The sequence below is a fragment of the Ischnura elegans genome, chromosome 2, assembly GCF_921293095.1.
Source record: "Ischnura elegans chromosome 2, ioIscEleg1.1, whole genome shotgun sequence".
Classification (NCBI taxonomy): Eukaryota; Metazoa; Arthropoda; class Insecta; order Odonata; family Coenagrionidae; genus Ischnura; species Ischnura elegans.
In genome coordinates this window covers 76,917,350-76,935,275 of record NC_060247.1, presented here as the reverse complement: position 1 = coordinate 76,935,275, position 17,926 = coordinate 76,917,350, and positions in this window count along the sequence as shown.

The window sequence follows — 17,926 nt, the reverse complement described above, 5'->3', positions numbered from 1 at the left end:
AGTGTGTGCTTAAATTTGCTTTTACTCTAATTCTTGACCGTCATTAAATAAGACAGCATTTACGGTCCATCTTCTTAAACTGGCATTCCTATGCATTAAGTGAGAATCAATGTACGGAAATGAAACGGAATAATGGAAAAAATTCAACTGCGAGCAACTATTATCCCTTATTTGTTTTTTTCCCTTTTCGTCAACTAATTAAGAACCTCCTCAAGTTGAAAATGTTTCTTCGCATAACTCTTTACAGCCCATATGGTGACGGTATCATGCATCATACGGTAAACATCCGAATTATCTTATATTTTCCCAGAAAAAGGGTTGGGATCGATAGTAAAATGAAGGTAAATACTATATTGATCTAACTGTGTCTTCTTATCGATAGCCGAATTTTTTCCTTAATCGGGAAAATCTGAGCAGTTCATAGACATGGAACCATTACCGACACATTGCTTACATAAATAATGGTGAACTCACACAAATGGCTCCAATAGGGTAGTTTCCTTCATCAAAGAAAACGAAAGGCAATAATTGCGATTCGTTACCCACCATTAGTGTATTCATAATATACAAATTATTTCGTTTTATAAATGCCGGTTTAGACGAATGGCAATGGTCCATTTTTATCCTCATTTGAAAAGGGCCAGATTGGCGCCCATGCGATGCCACTCCACGTGACGTCACAGGGACCTAGTTTCTATAGGAGAAGATAGGAGTTATACATCGTCTGAGGTTACCAATGCATGCATGAGGCGCAGAGCTCAGGGAAACATGTCTTAATAATCACTTATTTAAACTGGCTAAGGTCGGAAAGTTTTCCTCGTTTGATAAGGTATTAATAAACCTTATTTAAGCCAAGCGCTACCAGCCAGCAGGGTACTAGGCTACCCGCTGGCAGCCTGCGACGTATCAGCGCTAAGCCTCGCCTCAAGGTCACCTCACCGGGCGGAGGGGGAACCAGAAATACGACGTACGGAGAGATTTCCCATCATTCCTACTTACGCGTCGCGTTTCCGCGCGCTTGAAAATTTTCACTTTTCATTTAATCGCGAAAAATAGATATTGTCATTTAAAACTCTGAAAGCGTGAAATACGTACTCCAGGAGTAATAATCTTTCGATTTAGGCAATAAAAAAATAAAAGGAAACCACCCTATTACCTGAAAATGCCTATTTTCACTCCTGATACCAAGAATGGCCTAGTGAGGAACGTACCAAATACTCAAACCCAACAACTTACTCTTTCGATCAGTCTTCAAAATCATGTTACACGTTACATCTATACACACAGAAAAGCCCTCGATCAATTATTTTATTATCAATGTGTACAGTCATTACTGATTCCTCTGGCCAAACACATTTTTGGTGGGAGGAAAAAGATAGTGAAGGTGCAAGATAATTAACGGGCATGCAATTTCAGGTAAGTTGCTCATGAAAAGTTATTTTACCAAATCTGCACTGTAGCGCGAAATGACTCACTTTGTAATCTTTCACAAAACTTTCTTTTTTCAAACCTGGGTTTCAAGTACTATAGGTACTCATTTTCAAGGTGATAGATGACTATCTAGAGGTTGAAACCCAGAGTCGGAATAATTAAGTTTTGTGGAACATTACAAAGAGAGTTAATTTGTACTACAGATATTAGGTACCACCAAGAGAAGCTTGAAAACTAGATAAATAAATCTGAAACAAGTGGTTTTTTCATCATCACCAATTTAATAAAGGAATAAGCATTACTGCAAATCAGAAACAATACTTAAATATTCAAACGCAGAAGGTACATTCTGAGCATACCCAAGAATTGGAAACTTTACGTCGATTATATTCAAATATTTTTAAAAGCGAATTTTTGTAGAACGTTATGACAAAAATATAACCGATATTCACTTTGCTATTACGACACTCTAATTATCCATTTTAAAGCTATCAGAATTTTCCTCAAGGTAACGGAAAATTAACTTTAAATTAAACTTAGAATGATTGCCTACCGCAAGCTTTAAATATTTGCGGAGATTTGGCGTAATCTAATCGAAGAGGAAGGTTACTAAGGAAATAATAATTGGCTACTTGGGGCTGATTTTATAATTTCTGGCTAGCGTAAATCGGAACATGAAGCGACCTTAGCCGTGGGTAATAAGATTTGAAAGTTACTGCAAAGAAAATTGGTTCCGAAGAACACAAGTTCAACTAATGAACTTTGCATACTTATACTCATATATTCTGTGTGGAATGAAATTGCGACCATTTTATAGATATTTCTAAAGTTCAATGGAATAGATGGTGCAAAATAATTAGTGAAGATCTCACGGATGTAGGAGTGATTTTTAAAGTTTCACTTGGATTATTGGAACCCTGAAGACGATGAGTGTGTCACTCGTCTAAACATTGGAAGGAGAGATAGAGAACCTCACCCAGCGTAAAACCCGAGAGATCTTTATTAATATTTTTCGCCAGGAATGCATCAGGAATTACAGCACAAAATCAGTCGGCAAAGTCGAACTGAGTGGTTTTTTCATCATCACCAATATGATAAAAGAATATGCATAACTTTTACACTGTAAATCAGAAACAATCGTTTCTGATTAATTTATAATTCAATTATTAATAATTAGCTTTTCAAACTCAAGAGGGTAGGTACTATTGGGTATTTTTAAAATGTACATTATAAAAATACCCAAGTGTTTGCAATTATATGTCGATTATAATAAAATATTTTGAAGAGCAAATTTTGTAAAATATTGACAAAAATTTCACTGATATTAACTTTGCCTTTACGTCACATTAATTATACCTTTGTCTACGAAGTATCACTCCATATCCTCCTAAAATCCAGTGAAAAAACTCCAAATGAATCTACAGAAAATATTGAATGGAAACAGTCAAGGATGGCGTCCATATGTTCTACAGAAATTATTTTAACCGATATGAATCATTTTCCGTTCTCATCAGCCAGTTTTTCTTATAGTTCCTCACAAAAGAAGCGCATTCTACACAGACGACGACGCTTTCAGAAGAATTTCTGACCTAAAGAAAACACCGTATAGAAATGTCCATCGGGGCTTTAGTAGAATTTAATTTAACTCCGTAAACGATTGCTCGAAAATAAAACGGCATTTAGAGTTAATAACAGAAATTCGCCGAAAGGAGAGCCGACACAAATCGCAAGGATTGAGAAAAAGCAAAAGAGAGAAGTGAGAGTTATCGACACAACGGATATCGGAAACTGCTGGGTAGGGCAGTAGGCATTTATGACGGTAAGAAAGGAAAGCTTTAAAGAGTTTAAGAACGAAACTGATTTTGGATAAAGACAATATCGTTAAATTTCATTCTATGAACACAACAACAATGCTATTATCAAATATAAATTAATTAGATTACATCAGCACATGCATATATCGATATATAATGGGCAATATCGGGGGTATTTTTAAATTTTATAATAAAATTTTCTTAAAAACATTTCCTTCAAAGTCTCATCATCAATTTTCTTAGAATAAATGAAAATTTATTTCCCAATTAGCCTGCTGTAGTATTTGGTTGAATAAAAAAATTAAATTTTAATGAACGATATTAAAATATTGAAACCTTGTCTTATATTCACCAGAAATGTGTGATATGTTAAATTGGATATTATGCTGACTTTTTCTAATTAGATGATATTTATACCTCATTGAAAAATCTAATTTAATCTAAAATAATTACAAAATGTTGAAAAAATTTACTGGAAAAATTCTTAAATGCAAAAGCAAATTATGACCAAGAAAATAGGGTTTCCGCAAGTTTTGATGACACCTCCATATTTCGTTACTCTTTTTCAGAGCATTGGGGATATTTAAATAATTGTTCACCAGTTTATGGAGTTTTGAATACAATGGCAGTATGATGAAAAAACTTAATGAAAGGTGTTGATGGAGAGAGAAAAACGACAATTCAGATTACCTCACTATGCTAATAGACAGTGCCGGATCTAGGATAGGGATAACGGGTAGTTGGGGGACTCTCCTCAACAGTATGTATTCGGCAAATTAACGAAAACATCATTTTATCCCGTGTAAAGTAGATACCCCGGAGGGTATTGGAATGCAAATTATATACTCTCTGGATCCACCACTGCTAACAGGCATGAGAGCTAACAAAGTATTGTTTTTAAGTTAAACTAAAACGGAGAATGGAATTCCGAAACAAGATAAAGTGAATAGTGCATCTGAGGAAGCCCTACGATTTGATAGAACGTAAATTCTAAACTTCAATGCGAAGCTTCGTATTAATTCCCGATGCCCGTCGACCCATCGCCACTACACTGTACTTATGACGGTGGGAATACTTTCTCGTCAATCAAGAGGAAGAGCATACAATGGAGAGGATTCACTTCGTCGCTTCCCACTCACGTATTTCATCTTTAATCCGGCTTCGGAACATCGGGCGCTGTTTACGGCTCCGTCACCCCGGGCAACGCCTAATCACCACTCTAAAGTCCGTTCACTTCGTCTCAAGACCACGCTCCTCCATATCTTCCTCACAGATTCTTTTTTAAAGCTGCATCCCCTTCTTTGCGAAAAAAATATAAAATAGGCTGAAAAAAATATAAATAAGAATCTCACCCGGCCCGCCATTGTGCTCAATGACCATCTCCATCCTTTTTTTTTTCTTTTTTCCCTTCGTACATACACAGCTACACCACCGCTTCGGTGAGCTCCGCGCGTTTCATTTATTTATAAATTTTTATTTCAGGGGCAAGATCCATCATGCGGAAAAAAATTATCAAGGGTAAGAGACGTCGGAGAGGAGGGAGAAAAAGTGAAAAACGACACGATTCAGGCGGCGTGGTAGTGAGGACGCAGGGGGTGCCACACGAAACTCCTGTCGCAGACGTTCAATAGTGCAACCTGAAAAAGGGCCGAGATATCGAGCAGATTGCAGAGACAAAGAATGCCGAGGGATTTTTGCGTTTTGCTTTTTTCAATGCGGCAACGCGCGTGCTGCCTTGTTCTCAAACTAAAGCGAAGCGGATGGCTCTTTTTTACTCACTCCATCCCGGGAGCCATTCGCGCGGGAAACGCGAATGGACTGGAACTTAATATTGGCGCGCAAAAAAAGGGCGCAGTTTCAATATTTCTCAAATGTAGTTGCCGTCAACTGGGGTGACTTTTGTTTCGATTTTTGGATTAAATTGTATTGAATATGCTCAAACGAGCTTTAAATTCTACGCCTTCACTTCAAATATATAATTTTCATGTAGGAGAGATGTCCTATGGCACTTTCAGCCACTTTTGGAACTTTCATTTATTTCCTGGAGCCTAAAGTATATTTTTGTTTGCTAAAGTGATACAGTACCACTAAGTCATTTAGTGACGTTGGACACCAGGGGTGACACAGGAAACTATGTTATGAAATACATTTTATTTTTGGATAACAAAAACTGGTAGGCCAAGTTTACGCCATCTTTAGTAGTCCACGACTCCTGCATATGATAGGAAACACTATCATAGACGATAAAATGTTCTCGAGGTGGAAAAATTGTTCAATATTCTAAGCATAGGAAAAGGACAGTTATTATTTCCAAGAAAAAGAAGGCAATTCCAATACATTTTAAATTTGCATAAAGAAATAGGGAAGCTTATAGAAAGCACTTCAATGTAATTTCTATGGCTAGCAATAGTACGCAAAGGTGTGCCAAGCAATACAGGCAAAGGTGTACCTAGTTTTCATAATGCCAACTTCTGACATTTATCAGCGATAATAGAGAGAAAATATTCCGTAAATAATTCTCACCGCAGAATATACCGAAAATAATGGAGTCAATGCTTACTAGAATACTTGCTCTGTGAATATTTGATGTGTTGATGTACAGTCTGACAAAAGAACTGTTAATTCATGAATAACTCTTACAACCGAATGTATTGAAAGTAATGGAGTCAATTCCCATTAAAACCCATCGAAACCTCTGCGAAAATTGTACATGTGTTGACGCACGATATTGGTTGCACAAGTGATTATATTCAATCCACTTAAATCGATTGCTGAGGATTCCCTGAAATGGTCAGGAAAAATACGTTTCCATTGGCATATGTAATGCAGAACGGGGACTGCGAGTCGGCAAAGTTTCATAATTTTAGCGAGATAAAATTGGAAACATTTCACCCCCTTTCCATGAATTCTCCGTATATTCCTCAATTTAGAATTCCTGTCGAAATAAGAACTAAAACGGCAGTTTCGACAATCAAAATAATTATGATGCAAACAAAATTGAGAAAGTGCAATGCACAAAATAAGGTGGGCGTTTTCAATCTGAGTGAATAGACAATGGGAGTCGATTAAAGCTCATTGTGTTTGAGCCGCGAATATTAATTTCCCGTCGTACATTCGCGAGCGCGAATACGTAGAGAGGTCAGTCGAGCACGAACGAAATACAAAGCCCCATTTTTTACAAGAGTCCGCGAAAAAAATTGAGAAAAAATTATAAATTCATTATTTTGTACACACTCAGGGAATTTATGAGAGTTGTAGTGAAGTAATGAGCAATTTAAAAAGAAAAGACATAAATGGCTAAAGAAAAAATTCCTGCAAAACTCAGTTTCCGATACCATACAAAGGCCAAAAAATGCTGCTGCATGGACAAAGAATTCATCAGAAGATGGTGACTCAATGTAAGTTCATTATTTAAATATAAATATAAATCGTTGAAAAACATAAGGGTGCATGAAAATGATCCACATTTACTTCTTTTTAGCTCGAACTTGGCTACTCAAAACGTACACTAATTTGCAGACGGTATCAAATTTACCTCAACCGAGTAATAGGAAAGAACCATCAAGGGAAATATTTTGAACCCGTAAATGGTAATTCCAGGGTGAATATGCGAATCCATGCGATCGGCTACTGACCCTTCGTTTTTTTACGCTCCGAATTGATTGAGCATAAGAACAAATATTATGTTTCACCTTAGGAAACGTTGTTCTGGTTTATAAAATCCGGATGTGCTTGGCCCCTCCGAAGAATGGTTACATTTAATGTATACAATTACGAAAACGACTTCTGGGAGTTACACTGAAAACGGAAATGCTGCAACCCTCAATTCTGTTTCCAAATTAGCACACCACTTTCACCACATCACTTAAGGCGTCCATTAGTTTCCGTAATGCCCGAGTCTATGGAAAATTTGTGAGAATTAACGGACAAACCTGGTCAGGTTAAGGCTAATTTGACCTGATTCGACAATGTTTTGGACAGCTGGTCTGAAAGCGGTAGTGTCGTCCAACTAAAGGTGTGTGATGAACAACTTGAAGAATGTTGGGAAGTCTTTGAGGTTTCTGTCGGAAATTGAGTTATTACAAGAGTATAATGCTTCTGAACAGTGGCGTAACTAGGAATATGTCTAGGCGGGGGATGAGGGGCCTAGGGGGCCACTCCCCCCTCCCCCAAGCAATCGGCGCCCGACAAAATTTTTAAAAATGAGATGCCTGGAAATGCATTTTACATCATTTTGGGACTTAAAGTTTAACTTTAAGTAGACGCATTTATTATGTATCAAAAATAGGCAATAGTTTTATAATATTTTTTTCGCTGAGGCTTTGGGGGGAATCTAACCCCTCCTCATTCCTCCATAGTTACGCAACTGCTTCTGAATCAGCCAGGGGAGAAAATTTTGAAGAGTCAAATTTCGAATTGTAGGCTCCCGCCCCATCTATTCTTCACCATTTTGGATATGAAGATATTTGGATATAAGTATAATTCTCACGTTGGTCGCGCATTGAGTTTCACTATCTGTTCTACAGAAATAAATATTTTCATTAAATTCTCTTTCCGTGAAGAAATTTAGTCTGAAATTATGCCGAGCACAAACATGGAGGTAATTATGGGCCTTCTTAAAACTTGGCTATCGAATAAACGTAACTTTTATGTCTCACGCATCTTGCCTCTATATATTCTAGATAAAGTGCCGATCACAAAGGACAAATGCAAAGTAGTTCTCTTTCTTGAATAGGACCATAAGGGACTGGAACGACCTACCAGCAAAACTATTTGAGCCCTTCCCGAAAATTTTGAATATTTTTAAAAAGCTGTCGAAGAAGTAAGGACCAATGGTTTCTTATGACGTTTCCAATTGTTTTGAATCGTATGTTCAAGTTACCACCAGGCCAATGGCCTACTTGTAGCAATTTAATGATAGTAATAATAATATTCTATAATAAACTAATATTCATGTGAATAAATGTTTATGCCACTACCTATCTTTTGCCACACGCGATGGCATAACATTTAAAAAGATGATTCACTTCAGTCTTTGAAAAACAAAGGCAGCAGTCATGATGAGCTTTCATACGAAAACATATAAACGACAAGAAATGCAGGTAGAAGTTTTACATCGTGCGATGGATATATACTAATCTTCATTGCACAGTCAGCAGTACCACTCAACGACCTTTTAAAACATCTCTCATGCAAAAAATAATTTCACTGCATTTCCTTTTCGTGTCTGATTAACCGACATCTTTGACCACATATCCTTGCGGTGACTTCGAGGGCAGTGGGCGACAGATGCTATCGAAGAGGAGAAAGGACCTAGGGAAAACTTTCCCGTCGGATATTCAGTCACCTCTGCCACATTCACAATAGGCTGTGATTGAATTTTATTGTCAAAGGAATAGTAAACAAGCACAGAAGTGTGAGATAGTGAAATTTTGAAGTATCAATTTGACAAATTTTCTGTACTCACTGGTTATTTTTTAAATTAATTTTATGGAGATTTGATTTAGACCTAATCTCGAAAAATTCTAACACATGAATGAATCAATGAATTAGTTGATATTTCCTGGCATTTTCAAAATTTTATCATTTTTTTAATCCTTTATTATATCATTTCAAAATTTTTTCTATTAATTGCCTTTTACATTTTTTTATCACTTTTCGCTACTTTTTTAGTTGAAAAAAATTGTTATTGCATTTAAATTTTTTGTAAGTTTGCTTTGATTATGAATAGGTTTTTGAATAATGGATAAAGAGTTGATGATTGGATTTGGGGCGCGATGGAGATTTCCAAACGCTACAAATTTGAGCTTTTTTAAGACTATAATTAGTTTTTTTAAACACTGCCAGTTTTTAACTTAATGCTCAACATAAGGTGAACAGTGAATTTATGCATTAACACAGTGGATAACAATGAAATAAAGAGTTTGAAGCCCAGGTTCTTTGGACGCAATAGCCATTAAATATTTTTAAATAAATAAAAGGAATAATAATGAATGGGATGAGGTGAAAATTGATGCGTGTCCCATCGAATTTTTTTAGGACGCACAATACAATTTTATTGCAGTTCCTTGAGAATATATTAAGGTATCACTGGTATATACCAATGCTACCATTGGTATAGGTCTCTCAAACTCATGAATACCAGAAAAAAAAAACAAATTCTATTTCACGAAAGTTTTTTCTGTACTCCTAGTGAAGCTAAATCAATAGAAAATTCTTGCGCAGTCATCAATACGGCATTACCTCCACCAAAGCCGGTCACTGAACTCTCAAAGCGATGCGAAGTACTTAGTTCGAGTCACCCACGGTTAACAAACGCGGGAAGTGCATAGGTCCGAAATTAGTGACCTATTTAGACGTTATAGAGTAAAAAAAATCAAATATTTCAAAACAATTGAGTGACTGGAAGTGTAATAAAGATCAAGTGGAAAATTTTCGAGTTACAGTGGTCTTTCTCAAGAATAGCAAAGCTGGAATAGCTTTCATTTCTTAAGAAATATCAATTACTTCGGAGATATTACCATTAATATCAGTAATTGACAGCTGAAATTTTTTATTTAGAAACAGCGCTTATGTAGGCGTGAATTATTGCAGTGAAAATTCGGCACTCCCTCATTAGACGGTAAGAGGTCCAAAAACTTCATCCCTGAGGCTGAGAATTTCCGGACCTCATAAAATGTCCAGGAGAAGAAAATCAATGCCAACGTTTTATGCCAATGAGTAAATTTCCACACTTCTGAATAGTATCCAAATTCTCATCTAAAACAAGCGCGAAATATTCTCACGGCGACTCTTTGGAGGTGTAACATCCAAGGAGAAGACATTTAAGACACTGATCAGATAATTTTAGAACAAGTGTTGGGCCCCTCTTGTAGGGGACAGAATAAATCTTTTGAAAAGGTGCGATGCAAGTCAGCAGAGGATGCAATAGGGCTGAAGGCTAATAAATAAGAGAACTAAAGGACTGAGAGGGTCACTAAAATGCTTTTAAGTATTGGGATTTAAATATCTTGAACAGAGTAGAAGATAGAAAACCAGAGCGTAATCGCTATTTAGGAATGATCTCCAAAGAAAGGTAAAATACCGATCGCAATAGACCAATGTGAAAAGGTTTTCATTTCTCAATAGGACGATTGTAGACTGGAATAGTCTGCACGCAGAGTCGCTCGATTCTTTTCCTGGCAATGTAATTTTTTTGAAAAGCTACGAAAATATATTTTGGGCATTTCATTAATTGCAAATTTTAATAAATCATATTTTTTCCTTTATTATTTTTCATTCTGGTGATTGGCTAAACTGCTTCATTTATGCAGTGTTACTATCTTGAAAATAGCTAACTTTTAAGTCTTTGGGCTAGTAAAAATTATTTCTCTAAACTCCGGTAAAAAGAGCAGTCTAACTGCCAGCCCACCTACAACCTCAGACACATGAGAAGAATGTCACAAGCTATCAACGATGCACACCATAAACACGTCAGCCTCAGGATTGATAAAAAGAAAAGAAAGAGCCACTTGCAAACATGAGTTACGATGCATCGTGTGCTTGAACCACACAACTTAGGCGTGTGAAATAAGTTGCCCGTCAAAGATGAACGTCAGAGCACCGGCAGATGAGAATTCACGCTTTTTTCCGTCTAGTAGCTGTCACATGTGAGCCTCCGTCACTTGAACAGAGACATTTGAAACCACTGCACATGAGGATAAACTTGTTCTACCCTCACCAGAGCCATCATAGACTTAACAATAACGAGATGGGTCACTAACACCACCGCCCACTACCTTCCTACATATCGCAGGGGTGACGGGGAATTCATGAAAACTCATCCACCACTCCCGTGGCTATAGTATCGAAGGCTCAAACGTGATACATCTGACAAAATATCCATATCATGTTTTCAATTCTCGAAAGACACCAAAAATTATACCCAAAGAATTTACTTAAAGATGTTCAGTCTCGAGGTAAGCAGTTGCGTATCGATCAGAATTCGCAGGCCAGAAGGTAGAAAATGATACTGTAAGATAAATTATAAAATAAGGAAAAATGTGGAAATTGAATTTTAATCTGTTAAAAGGAAGTTTCTTAATTTTGTGTGCACAAATATGCCTGCAAAGTTTAGAATCATCGACGAAGCTTTCCATTGAGAAAACATACATTTTTATCCAACTCGGCACCACAATTAAGCAGAATATTTCTCAAAAGCCGAAATGGCGAGGGCACTGTCATATAGCGACTCAAAGAAAGTGACTAGTTGATGGCAGCACAGAATACCAACGAAACGCGGAAACCTTTTAAAGGGCAATAAGAACCATTCGCGATAAAAGTAGATATGCATTTTGTAAAATACGCTCGCTTCAAGATACCCATCAACAACACAGTTACTACTAGAAGACCTCGAGATAAAAGTTCACATATATTGTGTACGCTAAGTGATAGCAGAGAGGTGTTAGTTAGGTATCTATAGGAGGAACGAAAGATTTTTTTGATAAAGAGGAAAATTCTAGATGATGCAAAAGATGTGGAGGTGCCGAGTAAGATGAGGGACGCTAGATTCAGAAGACTAAAGGGATTTAAGAGAAAAATAAGGGAAAGGAATACCATAGCATTTACAAATGGGACGAGCGGAAGCTACATCTGTATTCCGAAATTAAGGAAAAAAATTAATCTTGGGGTTTGTGGGCGGGATGGCATGAGCACCATCGGGTGTGTCATAGCCTCTACATGAACCTACATTAATCACCAAATTACTATGGAAAACGATGAATGCAGATGTTTTTGTAGATATTTGGAAAATATTTCCCACCACACAAGGAAGAGGAAGTCAGTCAGTAGGCAGCTATAGATGATAATATGTCAAAAACACTCGTTATCTTCCAAATATATCTTCTACCACCATAAATTTTTCTTAAGGCTTCCGACCGGGTTATACTCTCCATTTCTGCCCATGCATCAATGGAACACTCTTCCATCGACCTCGGGGCTGGTTGATAACCAGCGTTGAGGACGTCCTTGCGGAGCCCTGAGTCGACAACCAGCTCTGAGGGCCATAGAAAATGCATTCTATCGAAACGTCCGCAGAAACGAAGATGGAAATCCCGTCAGGAGACTGAGAACAATTCATCGCATTTGTTCATCGGAAAAGCATTAAATCGAATATTTACGGAATAGTTAAAGTTGACAATGTTATACTAAAAGTCATTTTAAAGCAATTCAATAAAATGGAGGAACTTATTACAATCTTGAGAATATAGATATAAGAGAGGAAAAATGCATGAAGAAGTTCCTATTTATCATTGTATATTGGCGGCAGGAAGACTAAATATGTTTTTCACTGATGGCCAAACTCTGACTTAATAACAAACAAAATTGACAACAAAAAGTGATAATAGGCCACTAAGTGGTTAAGGAAGCTACCACCTTTAGATTCCTAGGAATAAAGGCGACGAAGTTGTTCTACCCACCATCAATTCCACTCGTAACTCTTAATTCCACTCTGTATAAAAATGCCTTCCGCATGAGCCGAGCTTAAATGAAACATTATTTCTTAATACGACAATAAAATTCACAGTTTCATGCGTACAGAAGATGAACTTATAATTCATCCTGAAGAACTTAAAACTTCGCATTTTCCACACGGCGTTTTTTCTCATTGGCCATGCTTTCAACGTCAGGTTGTCATTCTCACCATTCTAGGATGAAATGATCCGAGCCTGAGGGTGACGCCATGATGTCGAATCCATGGTCGTAGGGAAATCAATTTTATGCGGAAAATACAAAGTTTAAAGTTGTTCAAGGCGAGCAACAATAAATTCAATAACTGCAGACATGTTATAGATTCTTCAAGAATATATCCCTCCACTCTTGAGGGTTGGGAACCAGATTTTGTAGGACGGAACAGGCAAAAAACAGTACGTATACTAGAGGGACAACAACAACGTCAATAACTGCAGACATGTTATAGATTCTTCAAGAATATATCCCTCCACTCTGAGGGATGGGAAGCAGATAGATATTGGAGGACGGAACAGGCAAGAAACAATATGTGTACCAGACGAATAACAATAAAGTCAGTGAATGCAGGCATGCTATAGATTCCTCACGAACATATCCTGCCACTGTGAGGGACGGGAAGCAAATAGATTTTGGAGGGCGGGACAGGTTATGGGACAGGCAAGAAACAGTATATGTATACCAGCGGTGGGTCGGGTGTGTTTACCGATTCTCCGCATACCGGAGTCGGAGAGCGTGGCCAGCGGTCGGCGGCGGAGGCCGGCGACTTCCTCGTGGTTGGACCTCCCGGCGGGCACTACCACGCCGCTGCGACTCCTCCGGAGCCTTTGGTTGGCCCCGCGGGGCCCCTCGCGGCTCCCCCTGCGCCCGGGGCCCTCGCTTCCGCTCCGGGTAAGATCCTCTGGGGGCGTGGACGGCAGGCTCACTGCTGGGGGAGGGGGCGGGCAGCGGTCAGTGGTGTTGTTGTGGTTTTGAGGGTGTTTGGCAGGGGATGCCGGATCCCCCCCGATTAAAGCAGGCTAGGCCGTCTCTAAGTATCCATAGTACATTTTGCCACTTGTGTGTATCCCATCATCCATAAAAATATCTATTCTACATTCCTAGATGGACGAGAATGCCGCTACGTGACTAAAACTAGTTTACTAAGCTCACGACATCAAAGTAGGTACTCTTGCAAAACGAGGCTCATGTATATATTTATGTCAGGGCGTGTTTATATCTGTTCTGTTGTTTCTGTTTGACTATGCATGTATGCGAACCTTTAATTATTTCCTAATGGCGCTATAACTATGAATTATATTGGATGCGTACTGATTCGGGGCGATCAAGCAGATAAAAACGTGATGCAGGAATGGACAACGAGTAGGAAGGGCCTTTGGATCGTACATTTGCTGGACAAAACGTGCTTTGGCAAACCGGGTGAGAAGTATTGGTGGTTTCTCGACCCAAAAAGTTTGAAAAAAACCATCCCAGAATATAAAAAAGCGTCAAGCCAAAACGGGAAAATATGGCAGGGTTTTCGTGGAAGAAGCTTGTTTTACAGGAAGCCGGGAAAGGGACAGTGAATACACTTTCTATTTTCAAAGCTGCAAAAATTTTCAAAAACCGCACAATGCAAAGCGTAAAGCAGGAAGGTAGGGACTGTATCATGGATGAAGCATGGTGGTTCGGGAAAAAACATACATCTCCATCCAAAGCGGTACACTTTCAGGCACACTATTCACACACACGAACGTTCTAAGGACACTGCCTTCTAAACCGATAAGACACACATTTTTACGAAAACACCCCTTTGAAACCTCCTACCGATTAATCCATGAGATTCACAACCTTTCAAGTCCACATGCACTCACGAAAATAAAGGGAGGAAGACAAAGAAAAACGACTCAATCACTCGAACCCAATCTCACACACGGCACGGGAGAGAGCGTGTAATGGTCCAAGGATTGGCGGAGAAGTGAAGAAGGCGTGGTATACTATACGTGCGACTGGAGGGGTAGTATACGCTTCGCTTTTCGGGGATAAAAAAAATCGGGAAGGGGTTAGTCAGGGTAAAGGAGGGAGGGAAAACTCCCTCGCTCGAATACTGCCGTCTCCCTACGAGGAGACGCTTATACATTTATATATATATTTCCGAGATTTCTCTCTCTATGGTGAACGTGTGAGGGGTTTCAGTACAAGGTGGGCGTGAGGTGTCCCCGCTCGTGTCCGTCACCTGTGCAATTTCCCCTGCCCTCCATGGCCTTCGCCGCACTCCTCTTGAAGTGCTCGAGGAACGAGTCGATCTGGCTCTCTATGTTTTGGGCGGACACGGCGGGAGCCGAGAGCGGACGCCTTCGGCCCGCGGCAGGAGCGACGGCGACTTCCATTGGCGCCCGCGGAGGGATCGATAGCGCATTCCGCGGGAGACGCCAGCGCCACGATCGATCCGAGCGGACGGTGCCGCAAACTGGCGAGATATGTCCACCCTTATACTCCCTCTTCCACTCTCCACTGCACAAATCACTCGATGCCTTCACATTTATGAAGAAAAGAGCACTCGATTCGGGTGTTGAGCATCAAAAACACTCTGACCGTGGTCTCAAAGCCGAGAAGCGTGCGGGAGATGAAGAGGTGGTACCCCTCCCCGTTCCGGTCAGATCCTTTCGCGTCGGGAGCGGGCAGGGTTCTGGTCCGTTCCGTTCCGTCCAAGTGCGCGCGACTAGAGTGGCGCCTTTTCTCGCAGCGCGCGCGGGTTGCGTACTGTTTTTAACGCAGTACGCCACTGGTTGCACGAGTTGCCGTAGGGGTTGGTTAGTGGCGCCGGTCTAACCACTCCTCCCTTTTTTTTCAACTAAAAATAAAACCGAAAACGCACACGAGAGATCTTGAAGCAGACAAAAACGTGTTTTGAAGACCTGTACACAATATCTTCCTGTTATTGTTGATCGTGGTACCAGTGCGTTGACGTGCTCTTTCCTCTCCTCGGTAAAAATTAAACCGGACCCATTCTTCCACGTGCGTACGATGTCGAATCAGTCCAGACAACGCGTTTGTTTCCCGGGAAACAATATCTTCCAAGCCGTTCCGGAAGCGTCGGAACAGCTGGTTCTGTTCAGCTCCTTCTCGAGGGACGCAAGTGGCGCCTTTTCTCTCGTGCGCGCGACGATTCCCGACTGTTTCCAACGCGGTACCTAGTCATTGCCCGAGTTACCGTCGCGTAAGGGAGAGGCGCAAGTGAACAGAACACCGCCCACTTTCCCCCCTCCTCCTCGTTATAATAACGATTGTCAACTGCTACATCCACGCCCGCCTCAGGTGAAACTTAAAAAAAACTCTGGTATCCGGAGACGATGCGTGGGGAGAAACGGAGAGGGATATTGAGTATCGCCTTACGCTTTGCGTTCAAATCCGCACGGGACGAAAAAAAATAAAAGAAAGCGGTTTGCGTTCTGAAGTGGTGTAGGTTTTATTTTCTCAAACGGTGGTATTTTTACGCGCGGAGATAAAAGGAGAGCGGGAATTATCTCGAGATGAATCAGATGGTGAAGTGACAGGGATCAAGATTAAGGGGTTCGACCTAATGGGTCGTAAAAAAAAATCTCGCGAAAGAAAATCGAAAGAAGGGTGACCAGTGGTCACGAGGTCAGTCTCGCACGTGTAAGAGTCACGGTGTCACCAAATTTGACCGCAGGGATTTCTTCCGACCGGGGTCAAATTCGATATTTTTTTATACCCTCACACTCTGCCAATAATGTGGGTGCCGTGAAGCCTCATCTACCCCACTCTCTCCCCCAAACACTGGCTTCAATCTCGTGGAACTCGAATAAGTGGATGGGTTTACAAATTGAAAGGCTCGGTTGTAAATTATGGTAACTTAATTGCATTAGCAAAGGATGCGTTCATGAGCAGGAAGGAGCTTCTTAGAGGATCGTTATGTAAGACTTTAAAGAAAAGGTTAGTGAAGAGTTTGATCTGGAGTGTAGCTCTATACGGTGCGGAAACGTGGACACTACGGAAGGAGGACGAGAGATGATTGAAGGAATTCGAGATGTGGGTATGGAGAAGAATGAGGAAGGTGAAATGGACAGAGAGGAGGAGAAACGACGAAGTGCTGGACATGGTGGATGAGGAGAGGAAACTTTTAGATGAGATACAGAGGAGACGGAAGGTTTGGATGGAGCGAGTACTTAACGGGGAGGGGATGTTGAAAACGGTGTTAGAGGGTAGAATGATAGGTAAACGAGGCAGGGGCAGGAAGAGAATAGGATTTTTACTCTAAAAATATCACATCGTCGTTTACCCCAATTTACCAATTCTCGTTACCCTTACCCAGTTACCATCGCTCATATACTCTTCTCAATTGCAGAGGACTTGATTTTGAAACTCACTGAGTATGGGTCATCTACTTCTCACCAAGTCAAACGGAGCTCCATCAATTTTTCTAACGTTCTTGCAAAATCAGCAATTTCTCGTGAATATTGATTTTTTGCTGCACTAGATCACACGAGCTCACTCGTATATGTCAGTTACCATTATTTTCTCCCAATTCCTTTCATTAGAAATTGAATTCTGTTGAAAAATATGTTTCTCGTGATGAATACTGGGCCTTGCAAGATAGTAATCCTGGTGCTCTTCGCTGGAGGTTGCTCTCCGGGCTTCTTATAGGACGGTGACACTAATGACACAAGTCAATGGTAAAATTTGGAGGAAACGAAGACCAAACGTAATATTGAGAGAGATATGAGGAAAAAAGTAATGAAGAGAAGAGAGAAACTTGGTTCCAGCCTTAGCTAACTTATAACGAAAGTCACTAAGAGCAGGGGCGCAGCCAGGAATTGAGGCTGGGGGGGTTTAAGTGCAACTAATACCGGGGTGTTTAGAGGTGTGGAATACCCACCAGGATAAGCAATAGGTGCGAGATTAATAAATTGCGGAATTTTAAGATAAATGGTTCAAAATGGTGAGTTTTACGGCTTTCTGAGGGATAATTTACTAATCCTTACACTATTTTATTAGTAATATCAATCCTATTAAATAAAATGGATTAACCTTAAGCATTTTTCTGAGCTCTGGGGGGGGTTTAACCCCCAAAACCCCCCCTCTCGCTGCGCCATTGACTAAGAGAGCATTAGTGTCTTATGCGATGAACAGATTTTCTACAGATAGAGCACTCCACATTTCAATCAATTAAG